Here is a 12,478-nt window from a genome sequence, read left to right on the forward strand (position 1 = left end):
ATTGTATAATTACTTGTTAAATGGCTTCTCGTTTCTCTCTAACTTCTATCTAGTTGCAAAGGAAAAGAACATGATAACAGCCTCTGAAGCTGTCATCTCTACTTGATGCCACATATATTAACATTTCTCCTTTTGGATTTGCTGAAAGCACAGATCCCAGGCACAAAATTCCCAAATAACTAACAGCCTAAAACCTTTTAAGGATAATAATAGCTGCTACTTTTTGAGATATTCCTCTGTGCTAATCATTGTATACACATGACCTGTTTAATTTTCTCAGGACCAAAATTTGCAGATGAAATAACAGATTCAAAGAGGTGAAGAAATTTGCCTAAGGTCAAAGTCAGCAAAGAGAAAAATTCAAATCTAGGTCAGTTGACTGACCATTCTGGCTTGCCAAAGAGTCTGACAGTTCACAATTGCTGAAACTCCTTAGTTCTGGGCAAATCAGAATGGTTGGTTACCTTACTAACCCACTTAGCTGCCTGCCTCTAGGAAGCCACATAATTTTCCTAAGTTCAGGCTTCTTCATCTGTAAAATGGCAATAGCAGCCCTACCTGTAGAATGGCTTCAAGTCATGAATGGAATAATATATTTAATAATAAAGGGCCAGGCATCATGGCTCACACCTGTAATCCCAGCGCTTCAGGGGGCCGAGGCAGGCAGAGATCACCTGAGGTCAGGAGTTCAAGACCAGTCTGGTCAACATGGCAAAACCCCGTCTCTACCAAAAATACAAAAATTAGCCAGGCGTGGTGGCGGGCACTTGTAATTCCAGCTACTCAGAAGGCTGTTGCAGGAGACTTGCTTGAACCCGGGGGCGCAGAGTCAGCAGTGAGCCGAGACTGTGCCACTGCACTCCAGCCTGGGCGAGAAAGCGAGACTCTGTCTCAAAAATAATAATAATAATAATAATAATAATAATAATGGCACTTAGTAAACATTCATTAAATAATAGAGTAGGCTTTCAAGAAATGTTTGCTGAATGCATTGACAAAAGTAATAAATATATAGATGTGCTGATAAATTTCTTAAGAAGTGTTTAGAGAAGGGAGACTGTTGTGAAATAAGGGAATAAGAAATGGCTTCAAGAAGTGACTGCAGAGTGATTTTGGAGTCTGGCGTTATAGAAAATATGGTAAGGCCAGGCGTGGTGGCTCACACCTGTAATCCCAGCACTTTGGGAGGCCAAGGCGGGCAGATCACCTGAAATCAGGAGTTCGAGACCAGTCTGGCCAACATGGTGAAACCCCATCTCTACTAAAAATACAAAAATTAGCCGGGCATGGTGGTGGGCACCTGCAATCCCAGCTACTCAGGAGGCTGAGGCAGGAGAATCACTTGAACCCGGGAGGGGGAGGTTGCAGTAAGCTGAGATCATGCCACTATACTCCAGCCTGGGCAATAGAGCAATACTCTGCCTCAAAAAAAAAAAAGAAGAAAGGAAGCAAAGAAGGAAGGAAGAAGGAAGGAAGGAAGGAAGGAAGAAAGAAAGAAAGAAAGAAAGAAAGAAAGAAAGAAAGAAAGAAATTATAGTAATTATGTATGCAGGCTTAAGATAGGAGAGTATTCTATGAAAAAGGTCCAAAATGTACACATCACAGAACAAGTACAGATCCCATCGACAGGTTATTAATGGCAGATGTGAGTGAAGCATGGATGTATGTTCTAGAGGAATCACACACAAACCGGGGAGGGAAAGAGCCTGGAGCATGAGGTCTGAAGACAACTCTATTACCTTAACTAAAGCCAGTCACCAAACAGAACACTCTACAGCGGAGGTGTCCAGTCTTTTGGCTTCCCTGGAGGAAGAAAAATTGTCTTGGGCCACACATAAAATACACTAACTTATGATAGCTGATGAGCTTAAAAAGGAAATCACAACAAAATCTCATAGTATTTTAAGAAAGTTTACAAATTTGTGTTGGGCCACATTCAAAGTCGTCCTGGGCCATATGCAGCCTAGGAGCTGTGGGTTGGACATGCTTGCTCTACAGGCTTCTTTGACTTGTGACTAGGCACTTGTCACCATTCCAACTTGTGTGTGCCCATAAGTGCATGTGTTTTAAAGAGCATTATTAAGCACATACACCATCCTCAGGACTACGTTACTCCCATCACTTCGATAACATCAGTTTGACAACTGAGAAGTTCTGATGAAGAAAGTGGTGAAGGTGCTATGGCGATGATCCAAGAAGACAGAGAAGAAGCCCATCACATGTGTGCCTCAGCCAGACTCTCCAGGCTTTGCAGAGAATCTGTAAACAACGAGAATGGTTGCCCTTGACATCTCGAACCTGTCTTCTCAAAGAAATACTTCCACCTTGAAATATTTACTTGATACCAGCCAATCAGTTTACCCAGAAAATGTGCACACGAGATTCACTCCCTAGACCGCCGGCAGTTGTTTCTCCTCCTCCACCTCACCCCTTTCTCTTCTATAAATCTTATTTGCAGCCTTTATAGTAAAAGTAATTGCTGTGGTTTTTTTTATTTGTTTGTTTGTTTGTTTTTGAGATGGAGCCTTGCTCTGTCACCCAGGAGGCTGGAGTGCAGTGGTGCAATCTCACCTCACTACAGAATCCGCCTCCCAGGTTCAAGCAATTCTCCTACCTCAGCCTCCCAAGTAGCTGGGACTACAGGCGTGTGGCACCATGTCCAGCTGATTTTTTAGGATTTTTAGAGAGACAGGGTTTCACCATGTTGGCCAGGATGATCTTGATCTCCTGATCTCGTGATCCGCCTGCCTCGGCCTCCCAAAGTACTGGGATTACAGGCATGAGCCACCGCACCCAGCCTGCTGTCTTTTATCTACAAATAACCTGCTGATAATTCACCAGATTTCTCTGTGTGATCCTTTGACATTATTCTGAAAGTGATAGGTCTTTGTAAAATTTCATATTTTGCCCATCAATGTTTACAGAATAGACACTTTCCTCACTTCAAAAATAAATAAATAAATACGCTGAAAATTAGCAGACCACAATTCACTTTTGTTCTCAAGACTTCTGTTTTATTGTTTTATTTTATTGAAGACTCCTGGCTTTATTCATCAAAAATCAACATCATCATCAAAAGTTCGCATGGGAAGGTGACAGTAAATAATAGCACATTTTAGGCCATAGCCGTCATTTCAAAGATAAGACAGACCTTGTTAAATTAATGAAACCACAAAAGAGAGAACCGAACTTCCACAGTGTTTCTGATCACTGCTCCACACTTTCCTCCCTTGAATCTACTCAGCCTTGACATCATGCTAGATTATCTTTCTAACTATAGCTCTAATCTTGCCATTCTTTTAAAAAGAAATTCAATGTACCACCATTGCCCACAGCATAAAGTCCCAACTCCTTATCCTGGTATTTGTACTGTTCTGTGATCTGGTTTGACTGCATCTGCTTTACCAAATTTCTCTTTCTCTTCTCCTCTACCTCCTACCTACGAATGCCAGGTGGCCCACTGCAAGGCTGCCTTGGTGAAGAAAGCAATGTATTGATTTACATTCAAGCACAACTTTTTTTATCTCACTGAGACACAGACCAGCTATTTTGAATACCACTGCCTAATACAGTTCTCTCTATCTGTTCATTGAAGTCCAACTCAAAGTCCACCAACTCCAGAAAGTCTTCCCTATTAATTTCAGCTCAGCTAAACACAGTGTTGTTGATTATCCTGCTTACACTCCCTAACAGCGTCTACAAAGCTGGATGTGGCTGTTCTTATTCACTTCTCCAGCCTCATCCAGCACCACCTGTCCTTTGTCCCTAAATATAGGTTCCTCCTCTGCATGTCCCTTGAACATACAAAGTTCTTTCCATCCTGGGGGCCTTCACGCATATTCTTTCTTTCTTCTAAAACCCACTTCCTCCCATTAATCGTCTGGTCCACAACTTCTGACATTTCAGACTTCAACTTAAAAGCCACATCCTCAAAAAGACCCTCTTGAATATACGTCAGTCAGGACCTCGGCAGGAAACAGGTGTCGTATTCCAAATGGGGTAAAATGCTCACAAAGAAGCCATATATAAAGTTATGGACAGGGTTTAGGGACACCAACAAGAGATAGTATAGTACCCCATGGCTACCAAAGGCTGGGGAGACTGGACGCAGGAGGGAAGGGAATGTACCAGAACCTGGAGAGGGTGAGTGTAAGGGCCACCTTAAAGAATTGAGAATTGATGGCCTTCGGTGGAGAGTTTCAATCAAATAGAGATATGGCGTGGAGAGAGCCAGGAAAGTAAATAACCCAGCCTCATTCTTCACCCACCATCTCAATGGCCAATCCCCACTGGAAGCAGGGGAGCCCTTTAAAGCAGTCCATGCAGAAAGGCTCCCAGGAAGGGCAAGGAAGGGTGGGAAGAGGGGCTGTAGGGGACAAACAGAAGCTATCAAACACACCACTCATTCTTAGGTAGACACTCTGATTATTCTTCCTTATACATACCAACCTATTATTTTTTCTTCTTAGTAGTCAATAACATTTTTACTTCTACATTTATCTTTTTGCTTATGTCTATACAAGCACCTTCAGATTGTCAGTTCCACGGCTATGAAGACAGAAACCTTATTTGGTGAGTTCACTGAAGCATTCACAGAATGTAGCATATAACAGATGTTAAATAAATACTTGCTAGTAAATGTGTGAACACACGGATCCATCAGATACGTAGACATGTGTCAATATGTGTGTGACACATATAATAATGCACACATACATCTCAGTTTCAAAGGAACAAACCTCCTCTGCAGAATTAAGAAATGCCAGAACATTTCACAACTAAATCAATTAAATGAAAACAAAATGCTGCCTAGCATAGAGACTCAAATTCTAACTTCAAAGAGAGCTGATCACTTTCTGAGATAAGAAAACCTTTCCCATTAACCTCCTGTGAAACACACTGAGCCAGACTAGATAAGCTATCACTGTATTATACAAAATTGCTATCTTCCCCAATACACATTGCAAATTTAAATGAGGTTGAGTGGAAGTATTCTCCTTAAACTCTGTTCTTTAAAAATCCTCAGTAGCTCCCATACCCAACTTTTTAGCTTCAAAAGATGGAAAGTACTAGCAAAACCTGAGTCCCATTCTCTTGAAACTGGGGTTTTACACATCTTCCAAAAGCCTACATTTCTCTGAGATCTTGCAGTAACATTACAAGGAATCCAGACACAACCTCTTTAAATCAAATTTTCCATAAGTTCATATCACATGGTAAGAATATTTTATAGACTGTTACTGTTAACTTTCAAACACAAACTTCCACATTTCCTTCTCTCCTCCCTCCCCAACACATTCTCACTTTGATGGGAAAGGAGGAAGTCTTTTTCCTTTAGCATTGTACACAGCATAATTCCAAATACTTTCCTTCAGTTCCTCAAATGTGTCATATGCCATGTCTTCTCCAACCACAGGGTCTTTGTACTTGTTCCTTTTTGGTAGGAGATGCAACTCTCTTTTCTCCAGCTAGTTTTGTCTTTAAACAAACAAACAACAACAACAACAAAAAAAAAACAGAAAGGGGTAATATTAATAACTAGATTGTAGAATGACTGTAATACAAACTTGTCCAACCCATAGCCTGCAGACCACATGCAGCCCAGGATGGCTTTGAATGCAGCCCAACACAAATTTGTAAACTTTCTTAAAACTAAGAGGTATTTTGCAATTTTTCAGCTAATCAGCAATCGCTAGTGTTAGCATATTTTATGCGTGTCCCAAGACAATTCTTCCAGTGTGGTCCAGGGAAGTCAAAAGATTGGATAACCCTGCTGTATGAAATAATCAAGATAATACATGCAAGGCTTATAAAACAGAGCCTGACACATAGTAAGGTCTCAATAAATACCATCATCATTATCATCATCAACCACATCATCAATTATTACTTTACTTCCAAATTATCTTTCAGATCTCTAATCTAATGTTACTTGCTCCAGGAAGTTTTTACATACCCCAATTGGATTGGATGCCCCGATCAAGCCCATTCATATGACTAGTACCTTTTCTTCATAGCACTAATTATAACCCATAATTAAGTATTATTCAAATAAACACAAAAATAATGTATATGTTGTCAACTAAGAGAAAAAATTCCTTGAGGATGTGTGCAGCAAGCATGTTTGTTATTGTCCACCCTTGTGTCTCTAGTTCTAGAATAATGTCTTGCATTTAGTGCTCAAAAAATGTGTTAAATGAATGAACAGACAACCACTCTCCCTTTGTGCCACAGTAATCACTTTTCATAAATTTCACACCCATTTACATAAATTTCCTTCATCCTCCTTATTTCAAGAGCTCTAAAGATAGGCATTTCAAGAAGCTGGTGCATCAGGAAGACACATGACCAGAAGTCCCAGCTCCCAGATTCACGGGTGGGCCACAACCCGAATGTGCATAGTTCCAATTGCAGAGTATCCTGGGCATAGGAAGGAAATGAAAGAAGCTATCTGTTGTGGACTGTATGCTTGTGTACCCCCAAAATGTATATGTTGAAGCCCTAACCTCCAATGTGATGATATCTGGAGGTAGGGCCTTTGGGGGTAATTAGATTTACATAAGGTTACAAGGGGAAGGTTCTTGTGTTGGCATTAGTTCCCTTACAAGAAGAGACCAGAGAGCTTGCTCCCTCTCATTCCACTATGTAGGATGCATCAAGAAGGCAGCCATCTGCAAGCCATGAAGAGGGCCCTCATTAGAACTTGACCCTGCTGGCACTCTGATCTCTGACTTCCCAGTCTCCAAAACTGTGAGAAATAAATATCTGTTGTTTAAGCACCCAGTCTAGGGTATTTTATTATAGCAGCCCAAGAAGACTAATGCAGTCTCCTACAGTGGATGGGAGTGGCGGTGGGGGACACTTTGCTGCACTCATGGACACTTCAATCTTACTTATATAGTTTCTTACACAATTGTTAAAGCATAGTTCTGAAAAAGTGTGCAAAGAAAATGCTTTATGTCCACCACATTATTTCCTCTTCCTGGACACACAAGAAGGACCACATTTCCCTTACCTGTATTTGGATGCAGGTCACATGACTGAATCCTGGTTAACAGAATGCAGACAGCAGTGCTAGAGAGAGAAAGATTTTATATACATGTCATTCTCATGCCTGACCCAAAAAATATTCCATGTGCAATATTCCACAGTCTTCCCCTCCATTACCACCCTGTAGGTGACCAGAGCTACTTGTCACCTACTATACTTCAAACAAGTGAGAAATACATTTTTATTTTATTAAGTCCCTGATATTTCATGGATTATTTGTCACTGCTGCATGTCCTAGTATTTTCCTGACTAATGCAAAGAGGCAGAGTGGAACAGTGGAAAAAGAAAGAGATCAAGGGTTTGAGGCCTGGTTCAGCCATCGGCTTGTGATGTGACATTGGAACATCATCTCCTCTGTAGCCCTGAATTTTCTTATTCATGCTAATCAAATGTGAATAGATCACCATGAATGGTCTCTGATTTTGCCCATATCTACCTAGCGGCCAGATTCAACACTTCATTATACCCCTTCCTCCCACACATACACACAGTTCTAAACACAGTGATAAATCACATTGTTTTTCACTGAAGAATTTCTTGAATGATAACAACAGGGATTATAGCTAGAATGACCTTATATGTCATGGTTTGGCTAGAAAAATCTCCATTTATGCCTGTTGTCTCAGTGTAATTCATTGTGGTTATTAATAAGAGAGCCCCCGCTTTGCCTCTTAGGTATCCTGGTTTAAACAATAAATTATAGGGTGAAGCCAGTTATATCATACACAGTTCTTAGCAGACACCTCTCTGCCCATTCTATTGTTCTCCCTCCACCTTGAGGATTCATCATCCCCAAAAGTCTTCCCTGGAGTCCTTTACTAAGTAAAGTTTACTGGATCATCTGCCTGCAGCCATCTAGCTAGCTGAGAAATTGCTCAAAGAAATACCTAACTCACAACCATATTCCATGGCCTCAAACTGGCCACATGGCCTCACTCTAACTGCAAGGGAGACAGGTTATTGTAGACTTCCTGGTGGCCTTGTATGCTCACGAACTTAAAACAAATTGGTATATGTAAAGTTTTTGTTTTGTTTTGTTATTATTATTATATTTTATTTTCTTGCTATAAAGACATAGATATAAGTCAAGTTTTAATAAAATGCCTTTGCTTTCTCTGTAGGAAAATGACTATGGGGTAACCTTACAGCACTATTCCCTGGAAGCTGCTCCCTGATAAAGGTGGAATGGCATTGTTAATGAGGAAAATGACATCTGATTGATAAACTGAGTCTACACCGGGCAAACTGAATGAATATGAATCCCTGGAGGGAAGACATAGATTGAGGCTTCCCACAGTGCAAGAACTGGATGCTGTTATAACAAATACTGGTTCCTATGGAGCTTTGAGTTTTTAAGCTAGGATGATTCCCATATTTAATCCTGTAGTCTTTACAACAACAACAACACCTGTGTTGTTGGTGGGAGAAGGAGCCTGGCCCTTGGACTGCCATGAAGACTCACACCAAAAAGATGATATGCTTGATGCTGCCGTCTTGGCCTGCTGTGTTCCCTCTGGAACACTCTTCTAAGTGAAATTGACCACTGTGGTCATGTGACTTTGATTACCTTTCCTTGCTATTCAAAGTATGCATCTTGGAGAAGCAGCATCAGCATTCTCCCAGGACTTGTGAGAAACACAGTCAACCTCCTCCCTACAGACCTTCTAAATTATAATCTACAGTTTAACAAGGTCTCCACGTGACTCTTATGTACAGTTAAAGTTTGAGAGGCAGCGGTATGAATGAACCAGGACTGTGGCTAATCAATTAGCCTCCAGTCCCAACACAGCCTAGACAACAATTTCCCTAAATGTTTTAAGTGTATTAACATTTAGGCTTTATTACCTTCCCTCAAAAATGTTTACCAAGCTCCATCACATGAAAGCAAGAGAAAAAGATAACAAGAGAAAATCCATGTAGACTAGAACACAGGGCTCCCCTGGTCCCATGAAGTCCAGAAGAGCTGGGCCAGTTTCACTCAGCCTGGATCCTCCAATAAACATCCACAGGGAAATTTAAAGGCAGGACTTCATGGGAGAAGCTCAAGGCCAAGAGAGTCCTTCCTGCTTTTCCAGCCATGCATGGGTTCCAGCACTTTGAGAGCAGAGGAATTGTCTTCTATAGTGCCACCAAATTGGCACAGTGAGCCCCTCAGACTAATACTTTATTCTCTCCCAGTTCCCATTCTGTCCAGCTGTTCATCAGCTACACTAACATCTTTTGAAGTGAAGAACGGAATGGGCTATGCCGGAAAGCAACTTTTTGGAGAACATAGAAAAGGGCACACAGGGCTGGGTCAACTAATCCGTGAGCTGGCTTCAGAGGGAGAAATTTAATTTTATTTTTATATATTCCACATTCCCTGGAAAGAGGTAGTGAGAAGTCATGCATGGTATTTAGATAAGGAAATACTAGATTTTCCTATGAGAAATAGGAAACCACAGGTATTAAAAATGAAAACAACAGTATAACATATATTCCATATGGTCCCAATATATTACTTATGTCTTCTCTATGGATAAGGATTAGAGTTGTTTCCAGTACCTTCTTTATAAAAAAAACACATAATACAATATAATGCATTATGTTGTAAAAATAATACAATCATACATTTTTCATTTGAAATGAAAATATATAAAATGTGAAAACAAAAGAGATAAATACCAGAGGTCTTCAAAAACTTTATGAAAAATGCATATTGTGAACAAACTCCATGGAGTTCAAAAATGTTTTGCACCAAAATAAACTCATACTAACTTGTTATAACATGTCTGAAACAGATTTAGTTTGAGGCACTAAAAAGGAAATACAGTTTGAAAAGCTCCCATATCAGAATGAAGTGAATTCTGCTAGAATTGAAGCAAGAACAAACATCAAATTTTTGGTGAAGCTTGAGTGGAAGAATGGTGAAATCAATGACGCTTTACAAAAAGTTTATGCGGACAATGTCCCCAAAGAAATCAACAGCTTACAAATGGATAACTCAGAGTGTGGAAGATGGGAGAAAAGTGAAAAGATTATCTTGGGTGATTTGAGAAGAAAGAAGGAAGAGTTGTTCTTGTCTAGAGATGTAGCCCAATGATTTATTTGGCTAGCTTGGAGTCTCACACTTCAAGTCAACATAAGAAAGGCTCACACCTGGCCAGGTGTGGTGGCTTACATCTATAATACTAGCACTTTGGGAGGCCAAGGCAGGAGGATTGCTTAAGCCCAGGAATTCAAGACCAGACTGGGCAACATAGCAAGACCTCCTCTCTACAAAAATGTATTTTTAATTAGCCAGACATAGTGGCACATGCCTGCAATCCTAGCTACTTAGGGGACTGAGGTGGGAGGATGGCTTGAGCCCGGGAGGTCAAGGCTGCAGTGATCATGCCACCATACTCCAGTCTGGGCAACAGAACAAGACCCTGCCTCAGAAAAAAAAAGAAAAGGAAAAACAAACAGAAAAGGCTCAAATCTTTTCCACAAATGTAAATTAAATGACCGCTATGTATTATACAAGGAGATGTTTTAAGGTGCTTTAAACACACAATATCCATCCTTTAACCACTCTAAAAGTGAAAATGATTATTATCATGCTACCAGTGAAAACAACTGAGACTTGGGGTGACTAAGTGGGCCCCCTAAAGGCTGCAAGCACCTACCTTATTGCAGGGCTTCATAAATGTTTGCTGTGGAGTAGAAGAAGGCGGAAGGGGACTTGAAGTCAGATCTGCATTTCCTAGACACTTCTTTGAACTATTCTTCAAATATTCAGTCTTCTATAGCTTCGCTGAGTACAAATTTCCCAGAGAAATTTGCTCCACTCAAAGTCTTTCCATTTTCAACACCTTTTGCATCCCCCCCATTGACTATCCCCTCTCTGGCCCCTCTGCCCATGGGCATCAAGCAAACCCCCACACTTGGGCAATTACTGTCTTCCAATCCTCCCTTTCTTTGCACAGCTGAAAGTCCATTGTTAAGAAGGCAAAGTAATTAAAAGTATAAAAAGAAAAAAATCACTGAAAAATGAATTGGTGCTCTATGCTGTGGTTCACCTGTTTTTCTTTTGCTTGTCTTTACACAACTGAATATATGCACCACTGCACAGCTAATGTACCTGTTCAATCTGATATAGCTTACTCAATTGCCCTATCCATGCAGAGATACATTGATTTTTACTTCAAAACCAACACCACCAAGCTTCCTATTTCATAGAAATTGAAAAAAAAAGAAAATGTTAGCCCACTTTAAAGAGAAAAGGTCACTTCCTGATTTTGCTAACATCAGAAAACAAAGCTTTAGATCTTTCAGTACCTGCCTCCACCCCCAGCAAAGCCCATAAATCTAGCATAACCAGAGGACAGATGCCTGATTGAATGTACATGTGAAAATTTTCAGTAACTCAGAAATGAGCCATTCTTTTCAAAAAACTTCAGATATTGGACTTCTAAAATGTACTCAGATTCAGATCTCTCTCTTTCTTTCTTTCTTGAAATAGCATTTGTTCATCCAAACTTTTTGCACACCAATTATATTCCAGGAACCATTCCAAGAAGGCACCAGTCCCCAGTCCCCTGAGACATCTATGTGCAACATTTTCTGTCTACTTCTGTTTCAAAAACATGTGTGAGTACGTGCACTTAGAGGCAAAAGGCAGAGTGGGGAGAGACAGATATTTGGAGGATGGAAGTCAGCAAGAGGGAACCAGAGAAAAAGCCAGGCCTGAGCTGAGATCTCTCTTCTGGGATGGTCCTATGTTTTTGAATCTCTGTAAAATGAAGAAAAGAAAAAGCCTTAAAACAAATCGTGTTTTTTCCTGATATTTTGTATTTAAAATTACTAGGTAAATGTACAGTTTAAACATTTATTGGGAGCCTGCTAGGCATGAACATGTACAAACCACATGCTGTATTCTCAAGGTGCTTACAGTGCATTTGGGGAGAGCCCTACATTGCTGCCTTAGAATACAGGTCATATAATTCCATAGTTGTTACAATAACTTTCTCTGGAATCAGGCAGACCTGTGCAACAATGCCAACTCCATCGATTAGTAGCAGTAAAATCTTGGAAAACCCATTTTGCAACTCCGAGTCTCAGTTTCTTTATCTGCCAAATAAGAATGATAGCATTAATGGGAATATTGTAAAACTAAGTGAAATGAGCATCATGTGCTTAGCACATGAGCTCATAATACGAGCTCACTAAAGGTAGGCAGTTGTTGTAACCATAAAATAATAATTAATATTCTCATCATTATTGATTGCAGGTAGAAGCATGATATGAAACCCTACAGAGGAAAGAGGGATTTATTTCTTACTAGAAGTTGAGGAAGGAAGCACAGAAAAGAGGCAGTATATAAGCAATAACTTTTTTTTTTTTAATGAAAGATGTAAGAAATGGCATTCGATGTCACAGTGAGGATGCCACCTGCACAGAAATGGAG

General features: G+C 40.3%; 1 long non-coding RNA gene across 1 annotated transcript; it reads right to left on the minus strand.

Moving 5' to 3' along the window:
* Positions 1-2,802: 2,802 nt before the first annotated feature.
* Positions 2,803-11,317, minus strand: LOC117098774. Its single transcript, XR_004443589.1, has 3 exons — positions 10,698-11,317; positions 7,016-7,074; positions 2,803-5,478 (listed from the first exon to the last, which is right to left on the minus strand). It is a non-coding gene; the product is annotated as an uncharacterized LOC117098774 (long non-coding RNA).
* Between the last annotated feature and the right edge of the window lie 1,161 nt (positions 11,318-12,478).

This window comes from Trachypithecus francoisi, unplaced genomic scaffold (genome assembly GCF_009764315.1).
Source record: "Trachypithecus francoisi isolate TF-2019V2 unplaced genomic scaffold, Tfra_2.0 Lachesis_group16, whole genome shotgun sequence".
NCBI classification, from domain to species: Eukaryota; Metazoa; Chordata; class Mammalia; order Primates; family Cercopithecidae; genus Trachypithecus; species Trachypithecus francoisi.